Genomic DNA, 21,513 nt, shown 5'->3' with positions numbered 1-21,513 from the left:
GTCCTAAGTGGAGGAGAAATTGAGAAGTATTCATCTAGGTGCTATTTTGCCTAATGCAGGAAAAGCAGATCAGCCTATGGAAAAGGAGAATACAGAAGGAAATGCTATTTAAAAACACTACACAGTGAGATTTTATATGTCTTATGTACAATTAAATAATGGCAAGGCTATATCAATGCCATATATTATACATAATAGGCATCTAGTCTGGAAAAAATATAGAAGGATGGTATTTTATTAAACTGGAATTTATTGTTGTCATAAGGCAAGGCAAAAACAACAAGTTAAATGGTATCTTTAGAGATAAATTTGTAATTAAAGGATGAATGGGAATGGGGAATTCTCTCATTTGGATTGTCTTGCACAAGCTCTTATTTATTCCAGTAACATTAACGTAACTCAGATTCTAGACTTGTTTACCTTGATACTTTCATATTAAGGACAGCATGAATTTAACATTTTTCCCCAGAAAAAGCTTCTGACACTGCACAAATTCATTTATTTTGGTATTCTTCTATGAAGGTGCCTTGGAGTATCTATAGCATCTTCTGAAATTTTTGTTGAATCTTACTATTGTGCACCATATGCCAAACCCCAATTTCTAGAATAATAAACCGATGTGCTAATCTTTCATGAACGGCTCTTCCATCTCCCATCATTATAATGCATAGACCCAGGTTGGCACTACACACTGATCCAAAATAACTACATTTGAGATTCTTGCAGAGTTATTTCAGTTCCAGTTGTGATTACAGGAGATGTTGCTTTGGTGTCATTATATTAATTAACTTGGTAAGCAATTTCCTTCAGCTTATTTCTTTTTAAAGGATGCTTTTATTACAGCTCCACACAGGCTCGAACCAAAATACCCCAGGGATTGACTTAATGTGACTGATTTGTTTCTGCAGTCTGAAAGGTCTTAGATTCAGCAAGTTCCTTCTGTCAAAAGTATATCTATGTCCTGGCAATCACCACAAGAAGAGTAAACTGGCTGAATCATCCACCCCCAATAACAGTAGTGAAAGCAATTTGGAGAAATGCTTGTTACTCTTTTTCCAAACTTTTGGAGGAGAATCTATAGAAAGTATAAGTTATTTGTTTTTATCCAATATCTATAGATAAAAATTGCTCTGGCTGAGGTATGATTAAAGGGAGATGTATTTTTGCAGGATTGTACCAAGATATCAGTAATATTTCTTTTTATTAAAGTGTGAAATGAAAAATTGCATTTTGAAGGTCAGTGTCATGGCCCCATTGGAGCCTGGATCAGAGGAGGAGCTGGAAATGGGACCACCTGACAAAGATGACACCTCTCCCTTGGCATGTTGGGAGAGGCCAGGGCTGAGGATGATGCTATGCCAGGCCCAGGGGTGGGTTCCGGCAGTCACTACTGCCGGTTCACTCATGAGTGTGCCTTGTGGACGCGCTTGATATGCAGTACAATAAAAAATGTTCTGCACATAAGCAAAACAAGATGGCAGCGGCTAAGGTGCTGCCCCGAGAACCAGTTTGGGGGCATGGCAGGCCTGGGTCACTACCAGTTCCTAGCCCTAACCATTACCAGTTCGGCCAACCCAATCCAAACCAGGAGGAAGCCACCACTAGTCAGACTCCTCCGGCATTGGGGGGAGGTTGCTGACTAGCCTGAGAGCTGCCTGCCTGCACACATAGCAGGATTGGGTTCTGACAGGCAGTGATGCTGATAGGCAGCAGATCTTCTCTAAAGAGGAAAAGCTGCCTCCTCCACTCAATCGAAGGGCGAGGAAAACGGAGCATAGGCAGCCCATAGAAGAGCAGAAAGACTATTCAATAGCAGGTTGTCCCACCCTCTCTCACAAGGAACACCTGGAATGGAGTATCTTAAGAAGAAGCCATTGGGATTTAGTCTTTGCCAATAACAATTGTTTGCTTTGGCTTACACTCCTCTGACTTTGACTCATGCCTGTTGCTTGTCTTGCTTTGCCTTTTGTCTTGGATCTTGCCCTTGTCCTGTGGACTGCTTTTGGCCTTTGCTTTGCTGCGCCCTTGGAACTGCTTCTTGCCTTGGAACTTTTCTTTGCCCTGAGGACTGCCATTGCCTTGTGCCTGGATTTTGCCTTGTAAACAGGACTTGGAACCCTGGAACTTGCCCTGTGAGCGTGCTCCTACTCTGTGAACTTCATTTGTACTTTATTTCCATCCTTCCAAGTTGGGTAAAATTAGGACCCAAACTGTTGGAGATAGTATGTTGACTCTGTAAATCGCTTAAAAAGGGGCTGTAAAGCACTGTAAAGTGGTATATAAGTCTAAATGCTAGTGCTAGTGTTACCATAGGAGCTGTTGCTTGAGCGTGAATGCTTTCATGGTGGTGTGGGGGTGGTAGGTTCCTACCAGTTCGGACTGGTTTGGCTGAACTGATAGTAACCTGGTGGCCTGGGTCACTGGAACCAGCAGTGATCCAGGCCTGCCACACCCCCGAACTGGTTCTACCAGTGGTGCCGTTTGTTTTTTGCTTCTGCGCATGCATAAAACAATTTTAGTGGTACTGCGCATATACACGCCCTTGAGTGAACTGGAAGTAGCGGCTGCTGGAACCACCCCTGAGATGAAACTTTACCAGTTGTTGGAGGGCCATTTGCTGGACTATTTGTTGAAAGAAATAAAGGACTCTCCAGAGACTTGCCTTGCCTTGACCAACTGGGTCATAACAGTTAGTGAGTAAGGTACCATAGCGGAAAAGAACTTTATAAAAGCTGTGGTGGTACAATGGTTAGAATGCAGTATTGCAGGCTAATTCTGCTGACTGCTGATTACCAGCAGTTTGGCAACTCAAATCCCACCAGCTCAAGGTTGACTCAGCCTTTCATCCTTCTGACGTCAATAAAACGAGGACCCAGATTGTTGGGGAAAATATGCTGACTCAGTAAACCACGTAGAGAGGGCTGTAAAGCACTGTGAAGTGGTATATAAGTCTAAATGCTATTGCTATATTAAAAACCCATCCCACACTTCTGTCAGTCTTGTCAAGCCTTTAGAATGGTAAAATAAGCAACATGCACCTTGTCCTTTAATACTCTGATAAATCTTCTTTTAGCACTTTGATAAGACCTTCCACTGTACCACCACTAAAAATAAAATGTTGGTTCAGCAAAAAATGACATTGTCTCTTTCAACCTGGAGAACACAACAGAAACAATTCTCTCATGTAAATGCCCAAAACGATATCCCACCAGCCACTTTGGTTAAAAAAAAGGATGCTTTAAAAATGTAATGGAAAATATTTAATTTAGAGGAATGTTAGAAATGAGAGGAAAAGTTGTTTCACTCAACATCTCCTTCAGCAACTTCCTTTATCTGAAATTCTGAATAAAAAAGGAACAAGTTCCTTAAATCTTCAATGTTCCAGTTTTTAATCTTTAGATTAGGCATTGTATCTTTGACAAAGGCTTTATTATGAAGAATCTATATTATTTGTACTATGAAATCTCACATAAACGAAGGAAACAAGACTTATTTACAGCCACATACATCTATGAATCAGCAATTATTATATTCCTTATTTCCATATACAGGTATATTTGGGTTAAAGAGGACAGATCAGTCTATTTTTATTGTATGCCACATATAGAATCAGTCACTCATATAACTAGTCCAAACTATTTTTTGCAATACATAGCATTAAAATTGTATTGATATGCATTCTCTAGTTAGAGGGCCTGTTGAATCAGATGCAGTGGTTCTAACCTTTATTTTCCTATTTTTAAAATCACCCAGTTTGTCTCAAGAAGCTGACTCCAGGCAAGATTCTTACAGTCTAAATTTTCATGCATCTTACTATCTTTAGAAATCAATATGAAGCTACATCTTTTTTTTTAACTTTTCAAATTTTATATTTTTTTCTGGAACAATAGGTCTTTGAAAATGATTTTGAATTGGAAAAAAAAAAAAAGAATACTTCTCTTTCACCCCTTCTCCCTACTCAAATAATTGTGTGGATAGTAAATGGTGGACATATCCAAATTATCTGATAACTTTGACAAGAGTAGTTTCACAGAAGTGGAAGTAGCTACAAGAAACAGAGTCTGACCCAGTACATTGGAATAGGAAACAAAAAAAATTGAAGCCAAACACTCCACATTACATACAAATAAAAGGATTTGGGGGAATAGGAAATTTAAAAAGGGCGTTTTTAAATTACAGAGAGTGGGAAATATTTGCTAAATCATGGGTCCTCAAACTACGGCCCATAGTTTGGGCCGCATACAGCCTCCCAAATCATTAATCCAGCCTGCACGGTAACACAAGGCTGCCCACCCACATCCCGCCCACCCTTTGGTCTTCCGAGTCCTGTGGGCTGGAACTGAAAGGTAAGGCCAACAATTTTGGCCTGCAGAGATGTTCTGGAAGTGGAGGGGGGAGAGGCAGGGTGCACAGACACCTTAGGAGGCCAAAAAACAGGCAGAAACAGCCTGTTTTTGCCCCAAAACCGAGCCAATTTTGCCTGTTTTTTGCCTGCGGAATGCTTCTGGAGAGGGGGAGGGGATGAAAAACAGGGTTTACAGACCCCCCCAGTAGGCAAAAAACAGACCCGTTTTTCACCTCCAGAAGATAGATATACATACAAAGAGAGAGAGGGGGGGGGGAGATTTCTCAAGCTCCTTGGGGCTGAGAAGAATTGCTGCAAAACTGAGTTTCCTGAAGTGGACCACTAGACTCCTAAAAAACTGAAAAAAATGATCAAGGAAAAAGAAAAGGCAACCAAAAGAGTAACGTGCAAACAAAAGCAAGTAAAACATCCTCAGGAGCAAAACAAATTAAAGTTTAATTTGTGTGCATTGTTCAATGGACTGTTAAATTGGCCGTGCCCATCTAGTCACATGACCTAGCCACACCCACCCAGCCACATGACCACCTAGCCATGCCCACCCAGCTGGTCCACACACACCCAACAGTCTGAGAGACCGTGAATTGGCCTCCTGTTTAAAAAGCTTGAGGACCCGTGTGCTAAATCATTCTGTATGATTAATAGATCAATCTTGAAGAGCTTACTTTCTGCTCTTGATTATCTTCCCAGCCAGTGAATTTTATGTATAGAAAAGTAAAAAAGCAAGGTAGTATCTTTTTAATGTTTAATTTTAGCTGGTATGTTTAGTTTCTGCAGTCCTCTTGTGTGCCTCCGACATTTTTAAAAGTTCCAGATTCAGTAGAGTAAATCACACTGGTGTTTTGTTTGTTTTTAATCAGAAAGTGTTGAGGCACCACCTTTGACTTATGATTTGTCCAAATCTTATTTTATATCTCTAAAAAGATACTCTTTCATACATTTTACATCTTGGGGGGGGATGGCTATCCAACTCATGTAATAGTCTGGTCAATGTAAAGATTGCTTGAATAGTCATTTTTAAGTGAACCCAACTCTTTTACAGACCTAATTTAAGTGAAAAGATCTGTAAAAAGCATTCAGAAAATTGCTTCATAAAGCATATTGGCACAAGCACAGCACTTTTTCTGAAAATGTAAAAGCAGTCATGTATTTCAGAAGGTTCATGCAGTTGCTTTGAAAGGCTGCGTATATGTCTACATAAACACAGCCCTTCTTCGAGGAAGATGGACAGTTTAGAAACATGAGATATAAATAAATAAAACTGATTCTCTTCAGTAGCAGTCCCACAACAGAAGTGTTTTCCATGCACTCACATGTATGCACCAGAAGTGGGTTGGTCCGGTTTGGCCCAGATTGGGCGAACTGGTGGTAGCGGCAGTGGGAGGCTCCACCCACCACCCAGACATTTCTGCACATATGCACGTGCAAGCGCGTGCAAGAGCACATCCAAACTAGTAGTAAAAAAATTGACAGCCCACCACTGATAGGCACTAATGACAGCCATTTAAGAAGCTGTGCAAGTTTTGCAAAAGAATGGCTTTAATATTCAGCAGACATGCTTTGTTCACACCTGGCTTTGCAAAATACCTCTCTCAAAATGGGTATGTATGTGTTTTTTAGAATATTTGTTTTTTAAAAAACAACAACTATGCTGCCTCTGTGAGTTAATGAACAAAATATTAGGCGGGCATCAATTTATAACACAACACACCAAAGCATAGTGCCTTTTTTTTAAAATGCAAAACAAATTATGGAAAAATGGCAAAATGATGGCCAGAACAAAATATTTGCATGCAAAAGGGCTAGATTCAATTTCTGGCATCTCTAATGGAGATGTTCTTTATTGAAAAATGTGGCCAGCTAATGTCAGTCTAAATGGATGGTACTGAACTAAATAGATCAATGGTCTCACTTGTCTTGTTAAAATCCTAAAGCTGCTAGCAAATTAGCTTCCTACAGGACAGAATTATAAATCCCATGCTGTAAGATTCTTAACTAGGCAGATGGCCTCAAGCAATAACTAGATGTTCATTTGATTGTACATATGCTTGATCCATATGGATTTCCTTTCTCCATTAATAAAGATTTAACTGTGGAGTTGGGAAATCTCACATGGACTCTAGGATATTATCTCGGCTCTTGTGACAATAACTAAAAAGGAGCTTTTGCCGTCCATATTTTTTGTTCCTTATTTACAAAGAACACAAACTTTATATTGGGCCTCTGCATGCATAAACTTTTTTGAATTCTTTACATAGTGTACCTTACTCCTTACTTACAGTACATTTTTTCCAAATTGTGTATTTCTCTTTAGGAAGTACGAAACTTTATTTAAACTGAGAATGCATAATAGGGGAAGGGGTGAACAGCTATTATAAATCTGCATGAAAAAAGGATTTTCCAATTATCGTCATCTTTTATAGAGCTACATCATGACTTAGCAACTTACTGCACCCTTTTCTATGTTAAATAAACTCCATAAAATAACATATGACATAATTCAAACTATAGTTCATTTTTATATCTAGCACCAATGTGCTGCATTACAGTTTTCATAATTTTAATAATTCTTCTTAACCATGCTAATTGAAAACTCTAAGACCTCTCCAATTTATCTGGAGAACACCAGGTAAGGAAAAAAAATGCTCTTCAATTCCAAACAAAATAAATACAATATTCAACCACATAGATGTTCAAAAGGATGGACAGTATTTCTTTGTTGATAACAGATATGAAGCTGATTTCAATGTTACATGTTTATTTTTTTAAATATAATATATTTCTTTGAAATGAGAGGTAACAAAGGACAATGGGGACAGCCACCATATTATTATCGATGTCCTTAATAGACGCAGCAAATGGAATTGTCTCCTAGAGTCAGAGTAACTTGATTTGGTGAAAATACCCTGGTTGTTCTTTGTAATCAGAGCTATCTTTAAAAAGTTGTTGCAAGATTAATAGATCCAAACCAGGGAAGGGGGGGGGAGTAAATAGTAGCATGTTTGTTGTTGTTGTTGTTGTTGTTGTTGTTGTTGTTAGTCGCAAAGTCATGTCTGACCCATCGCGACCCCATGGACAACATTCCTCCAGGCCTTCCTGTCCTCTTCGTCTTCTGGAGTCCATTTAAGGTCACACCTACTGCTTAGGTGACTCCATCCAGCCACCTCCCTCTCTCTCGTCTAATTCCTCTTTTGTCCTCAATCTTTCTCAGGATTAGGCACTTCTCCAATGAGTCCTTCCTTCTCATTAGGTGGCCAAAGTATTTGAATTTCATCTTCAGGATCTAGCCTTCTAAAGAGCAGTCAGGGTTGATCTCCTCTAGGACTGACCATTTTAATCCCCTTGCAGTCCAAGAGACTCGCAATAGCAGCCTTATAAAACTGTAGCCAGAAATCGAAAAACTCAAACAGCATCCTTTTTTTCCCTATCTCTCAACCCAATGCAACACTGAAATTTACCCAAAAAGTATATCACTAGGTTTGTGTTGATCTCTATGGTTGACTGTGATATCCAGTGACGTGCGGTCAGGGGAGGCAGGGGAGGCAGGGCCTCACCTCTCTTCATGAAATAATAGTATATAATATTATATACTATATATATATATATAATATTATAATATTATATACATTCGTCAGGCCGTGCCCAGGAGCTGCGGAGGCAGAAATGTTGTTGGCGCTTCCGGATGACGAAGGCACGCAAACACGCATCTACCCAGCTGTCTTTTCCAGCTACCTAGCGCTCTTTTCCACCGATCGCGCACGTTGTGCGCGCAACAAGGAAAACTCCATGACGAAGCCCTTGTCGCCCTGAGCTCTTGTTTGCGCTTCCGCCCCTTTTTCTTCGCTCCATCCCGCTCCGGCTCTGGAAGGGCTGGCGAGGTTGGCTCCAGCCGAGAGCGACAGGGAGGAGAGGAGGGGGTAGCTGCGGGCTACCTTATGCCCCTGCCGTGCGCGTCTCGCTCTTGTCGGAGCCTCGGCCGCCCGCAGCTTCGACTGAGAACCACAACTCCGCCCGTATCGCGGGAAATAAAAAGGGTGCACGCTGGGGGGGATGAAGGAGGCTTTGGCGCGCCTTAGAGGTGGGCAGGAAAGCAACGAAAGGGGCAGCGAGGGCGGGCGGTGGCTGCAGGCGGCAAGGCTTGAGCGGGGTGAAAGCGCAGTCCCTTACGTTGCTTTCCCATTCACCCCGCTCAAGCCTTGCCCGAGGGAGCTGGGGATTGGGCTTTGGGTTGGTGGGAGACCTTGAAGGAGTGGGGGGGGGGAAGGGACTGGCGCCGGTGGAGGAAGCAATGCTATGCGGATCAGTGCACTCTGCGGTCCTCTTAATGTTCACTCAGGAAGGCGGAGAATGGGACCACGTGTGTTGCACACGTGGTCCCATTCCCCGCCTTCCTGATGACATCACCAGCCTCCCCAGCCATAACCCTCACCGCACGTCACTGGTGATATCCCTACATACATATATAGTAATGAATAATCCTTTAGTAGATTTTGTTTCTTTCTTCCAACTGAATAATTAGCAGCTCTCCCTTTCCTCAAACCGATTCAATAGCTGGTTCTATTCAGTGCAGTTGTTAGAAGAAGTACATTTCCTACCTTCTTTACAATGTTATGCCATTAGATATTCAACATTCTAGTTCATTTTAACTGGTATTTAATAATATAGACACAACGAAAGAAAGAAAAAACTAAACAGAATTTATATACTGTGAAGAGTTATTGTAACCCTTATTGAAATCAGATCAACACAATCAAAAGTAGCCAATATAAGAATCGTTAATTAACAACAATAACAAATGTTTACATTTCTAATATTGAGGATCACACAATTATTTTGTGTTATTATTTCATAGTGCCCTTCTGCTTATTTTTATTAAACTATAAATATATACAGCATAGTATAATAATCTCAGTGAAAGCTTTTCTTCCAAGAATTAAAAAAAACATTAAAAAAGGTGTATGCAATATTTTGTCTTTTAAAAAGAGAGAAAAATACAACCTTGTACAGTATATTACAGTCTTCTATTTTGTGATTGGCCAAGTGTGATTTTTTTTTAAAAATCAGGAGTCTTATGAAATCTACTGATGCTGGTGGAAACGCACTGATTGCTTACAACCAGCCAGAAAATAGTTCAGATACATAATCAAGAAGAGGGTGATAAGGGGGTCCCCAGAGCTGAAACTCCATCAGAGAACAGAAACAAGCAAGGGATTTAAAATTATTAACCTTTCTGTTTCTGGAGGCTCATACAGATTTCTTGAAGCATTGTTCCTATTAAAATCAGGCTACCAGAACAACTAGCTGAATGAAGTGTTTGGAAGGGGGGCGGGGTTGGTCACAGTCACATAAAATAATTGGATGTGTACTGTAGACCATGCTATTATGGGACCAACTTCTTCATTTATTTTCCTTAGTTCAGGGACACTGCAGTAACTACAAAACTATTATTCATTGCAATACTGAGAGAAGTGTATACGCAATAAAAAACATACTTGAGACATTGACAGTTATTGACAGAAAGTATTTACATTTGTGTATATGCATTTGTGTATGGTACCAGCCAGCTGCAGAGACACAGTCAAATTGTTTACTCATCTATTGATAGTTTCAAATGTGATTTCCATGAACATTAGTCTAAGTTAAACTCAGTTGCTCAATTATTCAGTGTAAAAAAGAAAAACTTAAGCTAAGCCATACAAAAGAAGCACAGCTGCAGATGAAGTGATTTCATTTTTGTATTGGAGCAAATATTCATGGAACAGATTTTGGAGTGGAATTTATCTTATTCTTATAATAAGCAGCACACAAATAATTCAATAGTAATGTTGAACAGAATTATTCCATAGCATACATTTATAGAGCTTACACCAGTTCCTCAGTCCCGGCTGCTATAGTTAAATGAACCATACTTTAGGTACATATAACAGTATGTGATTGTAACATGTGACAACTGATGGCTTCCCCATTGATTTTGCTGTTCAGAAGCCAGCTGTGAAGGTTACAAATAGTGATCATGTGACCACAGCACCCTGCAACCATAATAAATGTATGCCAGTTGCCAAGTGCTCAAATCACAATCATGTGATTGCAGCAACACTGCAATGGCCACAACTTTGATCACAGCCATAGGTCTCCTTTTCACTGTCACTATAATCTTGAACAGTAACTGAATGAATAGTTGGTAAATGAGAATTCTATTTATCTATCATCCATCCATTATCTATCTATCTATCTATCTATCTATCTATCTATCTATCTATCTATCATCTATCTATCTATCTATCTATCTATCTATCTATCTATCTATCATCTATCTATCTATCATCTATCTATCATCTATCTATCTATCTATCTATCTATCTTTCTATCATCTACCTATCATCTGCCATAATTATCTACCATATCTATCTATCCTGCCTGCCTGCCTGCCCGCCTGCCCGCCTGCCCGCCCGCCCGCCCAACCAACCAACCAACCAACCAACCAACCAACCAACCAACCAACCAACTAACTAACTAACTAACTATCTATCTATCATCTACCTATCATCTACCGTAACTATCTACCATATCTATCTATCATGCCTGCCTGCCTGCCTGCCTGCCTGCCTGCCTGCCTGCCTGCCTGCCTGCCTGCCTATGGGATATTAAAGTTATTAACATTTTTTAAAAAAATAATGAATCCCTATTTTGTATTAATCAAAATATATATTTTTAATAAAATAAAATGTAGCAAAACTTTAAGAATTAATTTTCAGATTAATATATCAACATATAACAAAACTGTAGTGGAATTAATTTGTAACTTTCATATAAGCACAAAAAAGTATTGGGTTGATATTTTTCCTGAAGCTATTATGAACCAGATTTCTCCACTTGCTCATCATCCAAGCCACTGTTGACACATTTTGTACTTGATACTAGTAACTGTCAGGGTCAATATGCTACAAAGTGGCAAACAAAATTTGTTCACCCTGTTGTAATATATGACTGAATCAAAGCAGTGTATATGGGTTTAGTCTTACTGCATTACAACAAGCTGAAGAGGTTGCGTTTGTCATTTTGTATCATATTGACATTTTGAGTATGGATGCAGAAAAATACAGATGAAAACCTTCTCTTTGAAGTTCTTTTGTCACTAATTCTTTGCTTTAGTTATCTAACAGATTGATAATGACAAACAGATTTATATGTTATGGACGGTGTAACCTCCATCTCTTTCTGTTCACTCACTCATTAAAGGTGAGAATAGGTTATGATGATATACTCTGGTATCCAGGTTGTACACAAAATTGCTCAACCAAGACGAATATATGAGGTCTATAACAGAGGGCCATGGAGCTCGGTGGTTAAGACACTGAGCTCGTCAATCAGAAAGATCGGCAGCTCAGTGGTTCGAATGGCTAGCGTCGCATAACGAAGTGAGCTCCCATTACTTGTCCTAGCTTCTGCCAACCTAGCAGTTTGAAAGCACGTAAAAAAATGCAAGTAGAAAAATAGGAACCACCTTGGTGGGAAGGTAACAGCCTTCCATGCACCTTCAGTGTTTAGTCATGCCAGCCACATGACCATGGACATGTCTTTGGACAGCAATGGCTTTTCGGATTTGAAACGGAGATGAGCACTGGCTCCTAGAGTCGGGAATGACTAGCACATATGTGCAAGGGAAACTTTACCTTTATAACAGAGGGATTGCAAGCACATGCAAGATTGCTCTTTCATAAATAGGAAAATTGCAAAAAAAAAAAAAAAAATCTTGGAAAAGTGATTGAGGTTTGGCACCAAAAGATTGCAAAAAGTTTTGTATCCAAGTTAAATAAAAATAAATGAATCATAAACTATTTTATCAGATCTTACTATTAAATAAGATTAATCTAATAAAATTAGTAAGTTAGATACAAAATTGTTGCATAATAATAGATGACTAATAAGAATAGTAAGAATAGCAAAATTTGTTGGCTGCATAGAACAAAATCATATGTTTCTTCATTAAGTAGGTATGCAATGTAGTACCATGGAGTTCTATCTTGGGTCCAGACTCTTCAACAACTTCATAAACGACTTAGATGAGGGAAGAGAAGGGGTAATCACAACACTTGTGGATGATACAAAGCCAGGGTAGGGGGAGACGACAGGATCAAGATTCAAAAAGAGTATGATATATTTTAAAATTGAGTCAAAGCAGCCTCTATTCATTAAAGTATTGATTAATAAGGAGAACTGTTCGGTGCTTCACTTAAATAGTAATCAGATATGCCAGTATAAAATAGGTGGTACTTGATTTAAAAATAATACTTTAAAGAAATCTGAGGGCCTTAGTAGGCCATTTTGACCAAAAATGTGTCAAAACATCCAATTCATTTGAGTTGCACCAGTAAAGGTATAGTGATGTCCCGGTGTTTGGAGGCCGTACGGATCTGGATGGATGGCAACCGACTGAAACTCAACCCTTCCAAGACGGAGTGGCTGTGGCTTCCGGCGCCCCGGTTCAACCAGGTGTTTCCATCTCTGGCCATTGGGGGCGTGCAACTAGCCCCTATGGAACAGGTGCGCAATTTGGGCGTCCTCCTGGATGCCCGGCTGTCCATGGATGACCATGTAACAGCCGTGGCAAGGGGGGCGTTCCATCGGGTTCGCCTGATGCGCCAATTGCGCCCCTTATTGGACCGGGATGCCCTACGCACAGTCACCCATGCGCTGGTGACGTCTCGCCTGGACTACTGCAATGCTCTCTACATGGGGCTTCCTTTGAGATGCACTCGGAGACTACAGTTGGTCCAGAACGCGGCCGCGCGGGTGATCATGGGGAGGACTAGATTCTCCCCTGTAACACCTCTCCTGCGCGAGCTGCACTGGCTTCCTGTGGTCTTCCGAGTGCGTTTCAAGGTCTTGATTATGATCTTTAAAGCGCTCCATGGCACAGGGCCTAGTTACATGCAGGATCGCATCCTGCCCCACACATCCTTACGACCAATCCGCTCTCACAGAGAGGGACTTCTCCGGGTGCCGACCGCCAAACAGTGTCGGGGGGCGACACCCAGGAGCAGAGCCTTCTCTGTGATGGGCCCAGCCCTGTGGAATGACCTCCCCCGGGACATCAGGATTACTTCCGATCTCCGCTCCTTCCGTGTACAACTGAAAACCCACCTCTTCCAACTATCTGGCCTGGCTCAACCGTAATTTTCTCGTACTCCTCCTGACTGTCTGTTTTTTAACATTTTGAATTTGGATTGTACATGGGGTTTTGTAATTAGGGTATTTTAATGGTTTTTAATTGTCTATGTATTGTATCTGTTAACCTCCTCCGAACATGTGTGTCTTTGTACTTATGTATGTCATGGATTTATGTAAATGTTATATGTTTTTACTCCATTGTACGCCGCCCCGAGTCCTTTTCGGAAAGGGAGCGGCTAATAAATTTAAATTATTAAATTATTATTATTATAGTGTCATGGTCAAGGAATTGATAGTATTGTTTGATAGTATTGATACTATGATGGACTTGTCGAACCATACCTGTCAAACCATATCTGTAGTACTATTGGCATTGGTTACATAATGCAAAAAGGACTCTGAGAAATTGAAAAGAGAACAGAGAAAGTGGCCAAGATGGTAAGGAATTTGGCAGCTAAATTCTATGAGGAGAGTTTAAAGGAACTTGTGCTTACTTAAAGAAGAAAAGGTTAAGGGGAGATAATACTAATCTTCCAATACATGGAATGATATTACAGGAAAGAGGGCATGCATGTATACGCTACACCATCCAAGAATGAGAAAGAACCAATAGATTTCATTCCTGAAATTGTGGCTGCTGCATCAGTGGAAGTTTTCTAAAAGATTAGAGAGTCATTTATCTGGTATAGTAAAATGACTCCTGCATTGAGTAAAGAATTGTATCCCAGTGGTGGGATTCAATTTTTTTTTACTACCGGTTCTGTGGGCATGGCTTGATGTGTATGATGTGGCTTGGTGGGCATGGCAGGGGAAGGATATTGTAAAATTTCCAATTTACAATACTCCAAAGTATACATCCCACTCCAGGGGATGGATACTATAAAATCTCCATTCCCATCCCACTCAGGGGAAGGTTACTGCAAAATCCCCATTTCCTCCCAGGAAGTCCTCAGCTGGGACTCGGGAGGCAGAGAAGAGATAGGGTGGGCCCAGTCAGAGGTGCTATTTACTGGTTCTCCGAACTACTCAAAATTTCCACTACAGGTTCTCCAGAACTGATCAGAACCTGCTGAATCCCACCTCTGTTTAAGATCATTTTCAACCTTGTGATTCTATGAATGTGGGATTCCATTTTATCTTTTCCTTTTTTTTTAAAAAAAAAAGGAGAAAATACATATTATGAAGTTGCTTTCATCATAAGCTATGTAATAATATTCGCTAAACTTAGAATGCAGATAATGTATGATGTGAGATGTAGGGCTAAGAACTGCTTGACTTCAAGTAAATAAATATGGTTGTTTCCCAATGCTGCCTAATTCTATTTCTAACTTAATCCTTCAAAGTGTGGAGCACAATAAGCAATTGTGGTCTTTCCCATTTTACTATTGTGACTGTACTTATCAAACTGTGATAAAACAGATTGTATGGTATTATAGTTGGAACAAATAGGACATAGACACAAAATTACAACATTTTAGCTGTTTCTGCTATTACTTTGTAATCTGAGTTTTCTATTGTGGGCATCATACAAACTACACAGGCTTATAAAACATGATATGTTAATTTATTTCACATACTAAAAGTGTTATTCTTTCACTTCTCTTCTTATTTCAGATGATGTTAAAGTCATGCATATGCACACAAAGTACAGCACTCCTTGCTTGTAAGATATTCTAAAAATAAGTTACCACTTCTATATTCTACAAGATGCTATCCTTTGGGGTACTCAGTTTTCTTACCTTCCTGCCAGCCTTGTTTCTTCCCTTAAACTTGCAGCAGTGAAGGTAAAAATATTACAAGGATTCAGTTGAAACCCCAAAGACACAAGCTGTTTGCACTGCTTCCTTTTTCTTCATAAATACAGCTGAAACTGTGACTGAATAATTGGCTAAGTGCCCATCAGCTTAATAGGAGAGAGGGAATTTTTTTACTTACTATTCAAAGCCATAGATACTTCCTGCCAATGGATTTTAACATGGATTTTGTTTTGCTAGTTAAGTAGAGTGTGTATGGGCATCAGGTACCATAGAGCTATCTCCTTTGCGCTGTTCTTATGCTTAGGATACACAGGAAGCAGGCCATGTAAAAATAGAGTTTATCCGGTCTTCTTATACTCATCTGCTATAGTTAAACTTAATCAGAACTATTACAACTCCCAGGTCTTTAACCTTCTCTATACTCAGCAAGGAAAAAGCTACTATCACCTGAGTGTGAATAAAACTGTGATGGAGCAGTGGTTAGAATGCAGTATTGCAGGCTAACACACTGTTCACTGCTAGGAGTTTGATTCTGACTGGCTCAAGTTTGACTCAGCCTTCCATCCTTCTGAGGTTAGTAAAATGGGGACCATGATTGTTGGAGCAATATACTGACTCTGTGAACCACTTAGAGAGGACTGTAAAACACTATGAAGTGGTATATAAGTCTAAGTGTTATTGCTATTGTTAATGTGGGCACTTCTGTCAAAGCCTTTGAGAGGAGTTTATCAAAGGCACATATTTCCCCATCTGAAGCTTGAGGTGTGTAGATAATATGTTCAAAGTTTCCCTAACATATGGTATACTCACCAGCATCATATAGCAAACTGAATTCCCAAAACATTGGAACGATTGAATAATGTAATATTATATAATGGTTTATAGATCTGGTTGAATGGGAATTGTAATGCAATGTTAATAATACTAATTGGAGGTTTCTGTCCCTGGACCTATCTGTGAACTTTAAAAGATGCAATTAGCAAGGTTTTATTAATTTTGTTACATTTATTTATTTATGGCCCCTTGGAATCAGTGTTGATTCCTCTAAACTGACTGAACCAGTTCCCACAGTTTTCTTCGCAAATTTTTGGAAATGGCTTACAACTGTCTTTTTTCTAGGACTGAGACAGACTGACTGGCCCAAGGTCACCCAGCTGGGCTAAGGCAGGACTAGAATTAACAGTCTCCTATTTTCTAATCTGGTATTTTAATCACTAGATGGGAAACATAAGACATGTTGCAATAAATTGAAGGAGGTGCTCAAACTCAAGGGAATGTCTATGAACCAAGAAAATACAACCAATACAGTTTTTTCTCTACTATTATCTTCAATGTAAGTTATAAATTAGGGTATGATATCACTATATGTATATCAATCACTAATTTTGCTGTTGTTTTCCTAGGTAAGTGTCATCTTTGATTTGTTAACCCACCTACCTTAAGTCCCTGAAAATATACTTCTAAGTTGACATATGCATTATTATGTGCATATATTCCAAACTCCAGACATATTCTCTGGGAAAGTCTGGGGTTATAAAATATATTTTACAAGATTTTCTCCTGCCAGGCACTAGGTGCATATATCTATCTGCTAGGTCTGTATATCTAAAGTTTTGGTATTGTGTTTGGAGTACATATGGAACCAATAAAAATATATATAAAATACTTTAGAGAATTGTTTTCTTTTATCATTCCTTACATTATAAACTTTTTTTAACATTCTTGCATGAGAGTATATGTTTTATGCTTCGCTTCTAAAGGCTGTACCTGTTTTGCTATATCAAAAGGAATATGTAAGTATGTTATGATTTCTTTAGATGTTCATCCATTTGATTAGTTCTGCCAATTAACAGAGGTATGATTTCCCCTTCAGTGGCATTGCCTATGGAATAGCCTTCAATAGTTGCTGACTTATAAGGGGTGTAAAACAACGTTTCTAATTTAGAACACAGTTTCTAATCATAAATTATAATTGGAAGAGTTTTCTTGAAGGTCACTTGAGTTGTCTCAGTTTGACCTTTTTGCCTGCTGTTCATTTGAAACCCATCAAGAGTATTAGAATATATTGGGAAAACAGGTAGTGTTATAAGAGAGTAATGACTAGATTAATACATCCACAAACCCTACCCATTAAATAGAAAGATCCCTGTTACAACTAATCTGGTTCATTATTTACAATTCTGTTGATAACAAAACAATCACAACCCTCTTCTCTTAAACATCCATATTTTGTGAATTGTTTTTAAATGCTATTTAACAACTTTAAATAATGCATGCATACAGGTATAATTGTCCATATGAGTTTCTTGCACACTAAACACTGATTTATTGAATAAATATTTAAAGTGTAGAAATTATATCTATATCTATATCGATATAAGGAATAAATGTATGAATGTAACAATACTCAGATGAGAACCATTTTTTGCTACTGCTATCTGCTAATATCTTTCAAATTTCAGGTAACAGATGAAAGCGTATTAAGCGTAGACTGGTATTTGTAAAATTGATAATAGACTATAATAGAAAAGTAATTTATAGATTCCCTATCTGAATATTACAAGTTTATGAATTTTTAAGGTTATTGTATATAACTATTCTACTTGAAGATATTTTACCTATATATTTGATTCCAGAAATATATGGAGGCCAACAAACACTTCATTTGTGTTTATTACTGAAAGATCTTGGTAAGTCAATTTATGGTAGTGGTTAAGGCACCAGTTTATAAACCTGGTCCCCAAGGCACAAAGCCAGCTGATTATCTTGGGCTAATCATTCTCTCTCAGGCCTAGCAAGCAGGCAATGGCAGACTACTTCTGAAAAACCTGCCAAAAAAACTTCAGGGACTCATCCAGGCAGTCACCAGGAGTCAACAATTGTTTTGAAGGGATATTTGCAACTTTCTAAAATGTCTTTGGATTTAAGTTGCTAAATTGTATTTTTTTGTCAAAATGTTATTTATTTTTTAATTAGAATTTGCCTAGCCATTCTTTCACCTAACCAGTTCTTCTCACAATTCCTTCCATGCCTCCAAAATGCTAACCTTATGGACTTCAAGGTGGGGGAAATGATGAAAGTGGAGAACTAACATGTCTCCAATGATTGGAGGCAGAATTCAGTGACTGGCTGTCAGCCCAGATCTGCAGAATTTCTCTGGATAAAAGAGAAGCTAAGGAATCACTCACATGCACTTCAAACCCAAGTATCTGAAGGGAACCTGTGGGTGAATAGCAGAGCAAGCACCAGGAGGGGAAGAATGATCAAGCTCTCAATCTAATGCAGAACCTGAATATAGGACAATGGGTTGATTCAAACTCTGCTTTCCAAAGCCCCTAGGATATCAATACTTTAATAGCCATAGAGATCTTCAAATTAGCAGAACAAGTACACTTGGTGAGTGCTATTTTGACCCAAGAAAAAATAAGGAAATAAATAATCAAAATGTTTTAAAATTAATTTAAGGCAAGAAGGTTGCTAAGAGTTTGAACTATAAAATCATGGAAGATTGGACTGTGAATATGACAGAATTAGCAAAAATGATAAAATTGACGTTTTTATTTGGGATAAACAACAAGACTTCTCTAAAAGTCACACCTTTTACAAGCTTTTTTTTTATTAAAAATGGATAAAAATGATGATTTTTGGATTTGTATTGAATATGAGAGAAGTGAATGATGGGAAGAAGTGACAACAATGTTTTTAACTGCTGTACAAAATATTGGAATTCATTTCTTTTCTTGCTTACTATATTTTCATATTTTTTTTCTGCATTTTTCCTATTTTTTTTACCTGTTTAAAACAATTCCAATGAGTTATGACAAAATGTTAACCTTTAACCTAACAGCAAAAAGCAAAAAAAAAAAAAAAAAAACCAAAACCTACCAATAAAAAAATACCTGTAGACTTGAATCTCACTGATATAATACACTCCATTAAGTTGTTCAATTATTAGGATCATTTATGACTAATACATATTATTGTTATCATGTTAAAATGTTTTAATAATTACTGTTATTGTTGTTTATAGAATATGGTAATCTACCTAGAGTCTATTAATTTGGCAGAATAGCAATATTGTAATAAGTTATTTGGAAAATAAACAATTGATAATTCTGTGCTACCTAAATTAGAAATTTAATAGTGAAAGAATAAAAAAGAGTCCATGAGTTCCTCAATCCAGTTCCTCTCTCTGCTATTTTCGTGGTAAATAGCAATGGCAGATTGTTAACAAGATTTTCCCAGTTCTACAGGTGGCAGTTACAAATGGAAATTGAAACAATTCCTTTACAACTTGACTATTATAACAATAAGTTATTATAGTTGTTCTTCCGTTGAAAGACAGATGACAGTCTTGTTTTATTTTTATTAAAAAAAGAATTCAGAATTCAAAACTAAACTTTAATGATTCTCTTTGCCTAAACTTTAAATTCAAATAGATTTTCCTCAAGATAGAAATAACTATTTGTATTCGTGAAGTGTTGTATATTAACTTGCTTCTTATTATTTTCATTAAATAGTACTTATTTTCCAATAAATAAATACTTTCCATGGAGTAATCAAAAGTAGTTAATTGTAACTCACTATCTGCTGCTAGATAAATGGATTTTCCATCCCCTGTCTAGAGCTAATTGTAGGAGGAATTGGTACTTAGCACAATTTGTCTTCAGTTAGGATATGGTAACTATAGCTGTTATGGTAGACATGAATAAAGACTGAAATAAAGGTGATCTATTTGTTTTTGGAAACACTTAAAAGAAGAAAGCTACAGCAGGTCAGATTATACTGAACACCAGTAGGAAATAAAAAGATGCCAAATAAGAGAAGGCCTAAGAGCAATAAGTAAGAAAACAGATAAAACAAAGCCATCCCTTCCATTCTGGCAAAGATGAGACAGCAAAAAGCTTAGTCTTGCATGAAGGTGAAGTTCTACTTAACATGGGACAGAAACCTTTCTGTCTCTAAATAAACCTACATATATAGTTCCCTTCAATGGTATATCTTTCAGCTATTGCTGACACAGATCTTATAGTTCTCCCCTTAGACATTGAAAGACTATTGCCCAGTAAGCTCTGGAATAGAGTCATTTTACAACATACTGTTGTGTGTTACTGATTAAACTGTGGCTTTTATTTGTTGCTATAATAAGTATCAATAATATTGTGAATGGCAGCAAAAGTGGATAGCACACCAGGGTAGGAGTAAAAAAAACTCAGTTCTGGTTATACCACGGACATTGAACTCATTTGGGCCCAGATCTTGGCTAAGACATTAAAAAAGAACTACCTACAAATTTGCACTTGCTAGAGCAGGGGTGTCATCACGGTGGTGTCACGTGATGTATCTTGACTTTTCCCCCCTTTGCTAAACCAGGCATGGGCGTGGCCAGCCTCTGAAGCATTTGGCCCATGGGCCTTGAATTTGAAAATTCGAGGGCTAGAAGAGTAGATTTCATCTATGGTGGCTTGTTTTGGCCTAAAAATGAATATTTATAATTATAAATAAAGAATTTCAAATATATTGGTCAAATCTTCTAATTGTAGTCTTTCTTAGCTAAAAATATATATATTTACAGTCTTTTTTAACTATAATAACTTGCATTTAATTTTATTAAAGCAATATTCTCCATAGACCACTTATAGTATCTTAGCAGGAAGAGGGATATTAAAATTTAGCAATATCTAAGTGTTTTGCACATGAATTAACATAGGCATTACATTTTGAAGATTGTCTCTTCGAAAATAAAACGTCACATCTCCCCTTAGTGTATATTTTTTAAAAAATATAAGTCCAAGTATATCTTATCTTATAGAGACAAATATGTTATATCTGTACAACATTTTACCACTATACAGTGTTGGATGAGGTATATCACTCCATTTGGAAAGACAATGCTAAAATCACACCATTGAATATACTCATTATATATTTATAAAGACAACAGTTTTACTAATCAGTAACTTCAAACATTAGTATTTTTATCGAGAGGGAAGCCTAAAATTAAGCATTTTTAATAAATTATGTGCATTGGACTCACCTTTCACCATTCATCATAAGAAATAGCACTTGAGTTTTATTTCATTTACTTCAATTATATTTGCATAAACTCACATAATATATACTGTATATTCATAAAATTCAATATAACAACAATTTGGAGAAAAAGCTTTCATAGACCCAGTATGGAAAACTCTGAAGTGAAACACAAACTTCAATTCATAT

At 38.0% G+C, this 21,513-nt stretch overlaps 1 protein-coding gene and 1 long non-coding RNA gene across 4 annotated transcripts in view; one reads left to right on the top strand and one right to left on the bottom strand.

The window, feature by feature from the left end:
* Nucleotides 1-19,023, top strand: part of LOC309391064 — a 169,009-nt gene extending 149,986 nt beyond the window's left edge. Inside the window, exon 4 of the long non-coding RNA XR_014175220.1 lies at nucleotides 18,353-19,023. This is a non-coding gene — a long non-coding RNA (uncharacterized lncRNA). The remainder of the gene's footprint in view (nucleotides 1-18,352) is intronic.
* The window catches only part of LSAMP (limbic system associated membrane protein), a 505,584-nt gene that overhangs the window by 476,396 nt on the left and 7,675 nt on the right, over nucleotides 1-21,513 (bottom strand). The gene's annotated exons all lie outside the window — the stretch shown is intronic.

The sequence above is a fragment of the Natrix helvetica genome (genome assembly GCF_964273705.1).
Source record: "Natrix helvetica genome assembly, chromosome: 4".
In the NCBI taxonomy this organism is placed as follows: Eukaryota; Metazoa; Chordata; class Lepidosauria; order Squamata; family Natricidae; genus Natrix; species Natrix helvetica.
This window is presented reverse-complemented; position numbering and strand designations above follow the sequence as displayed.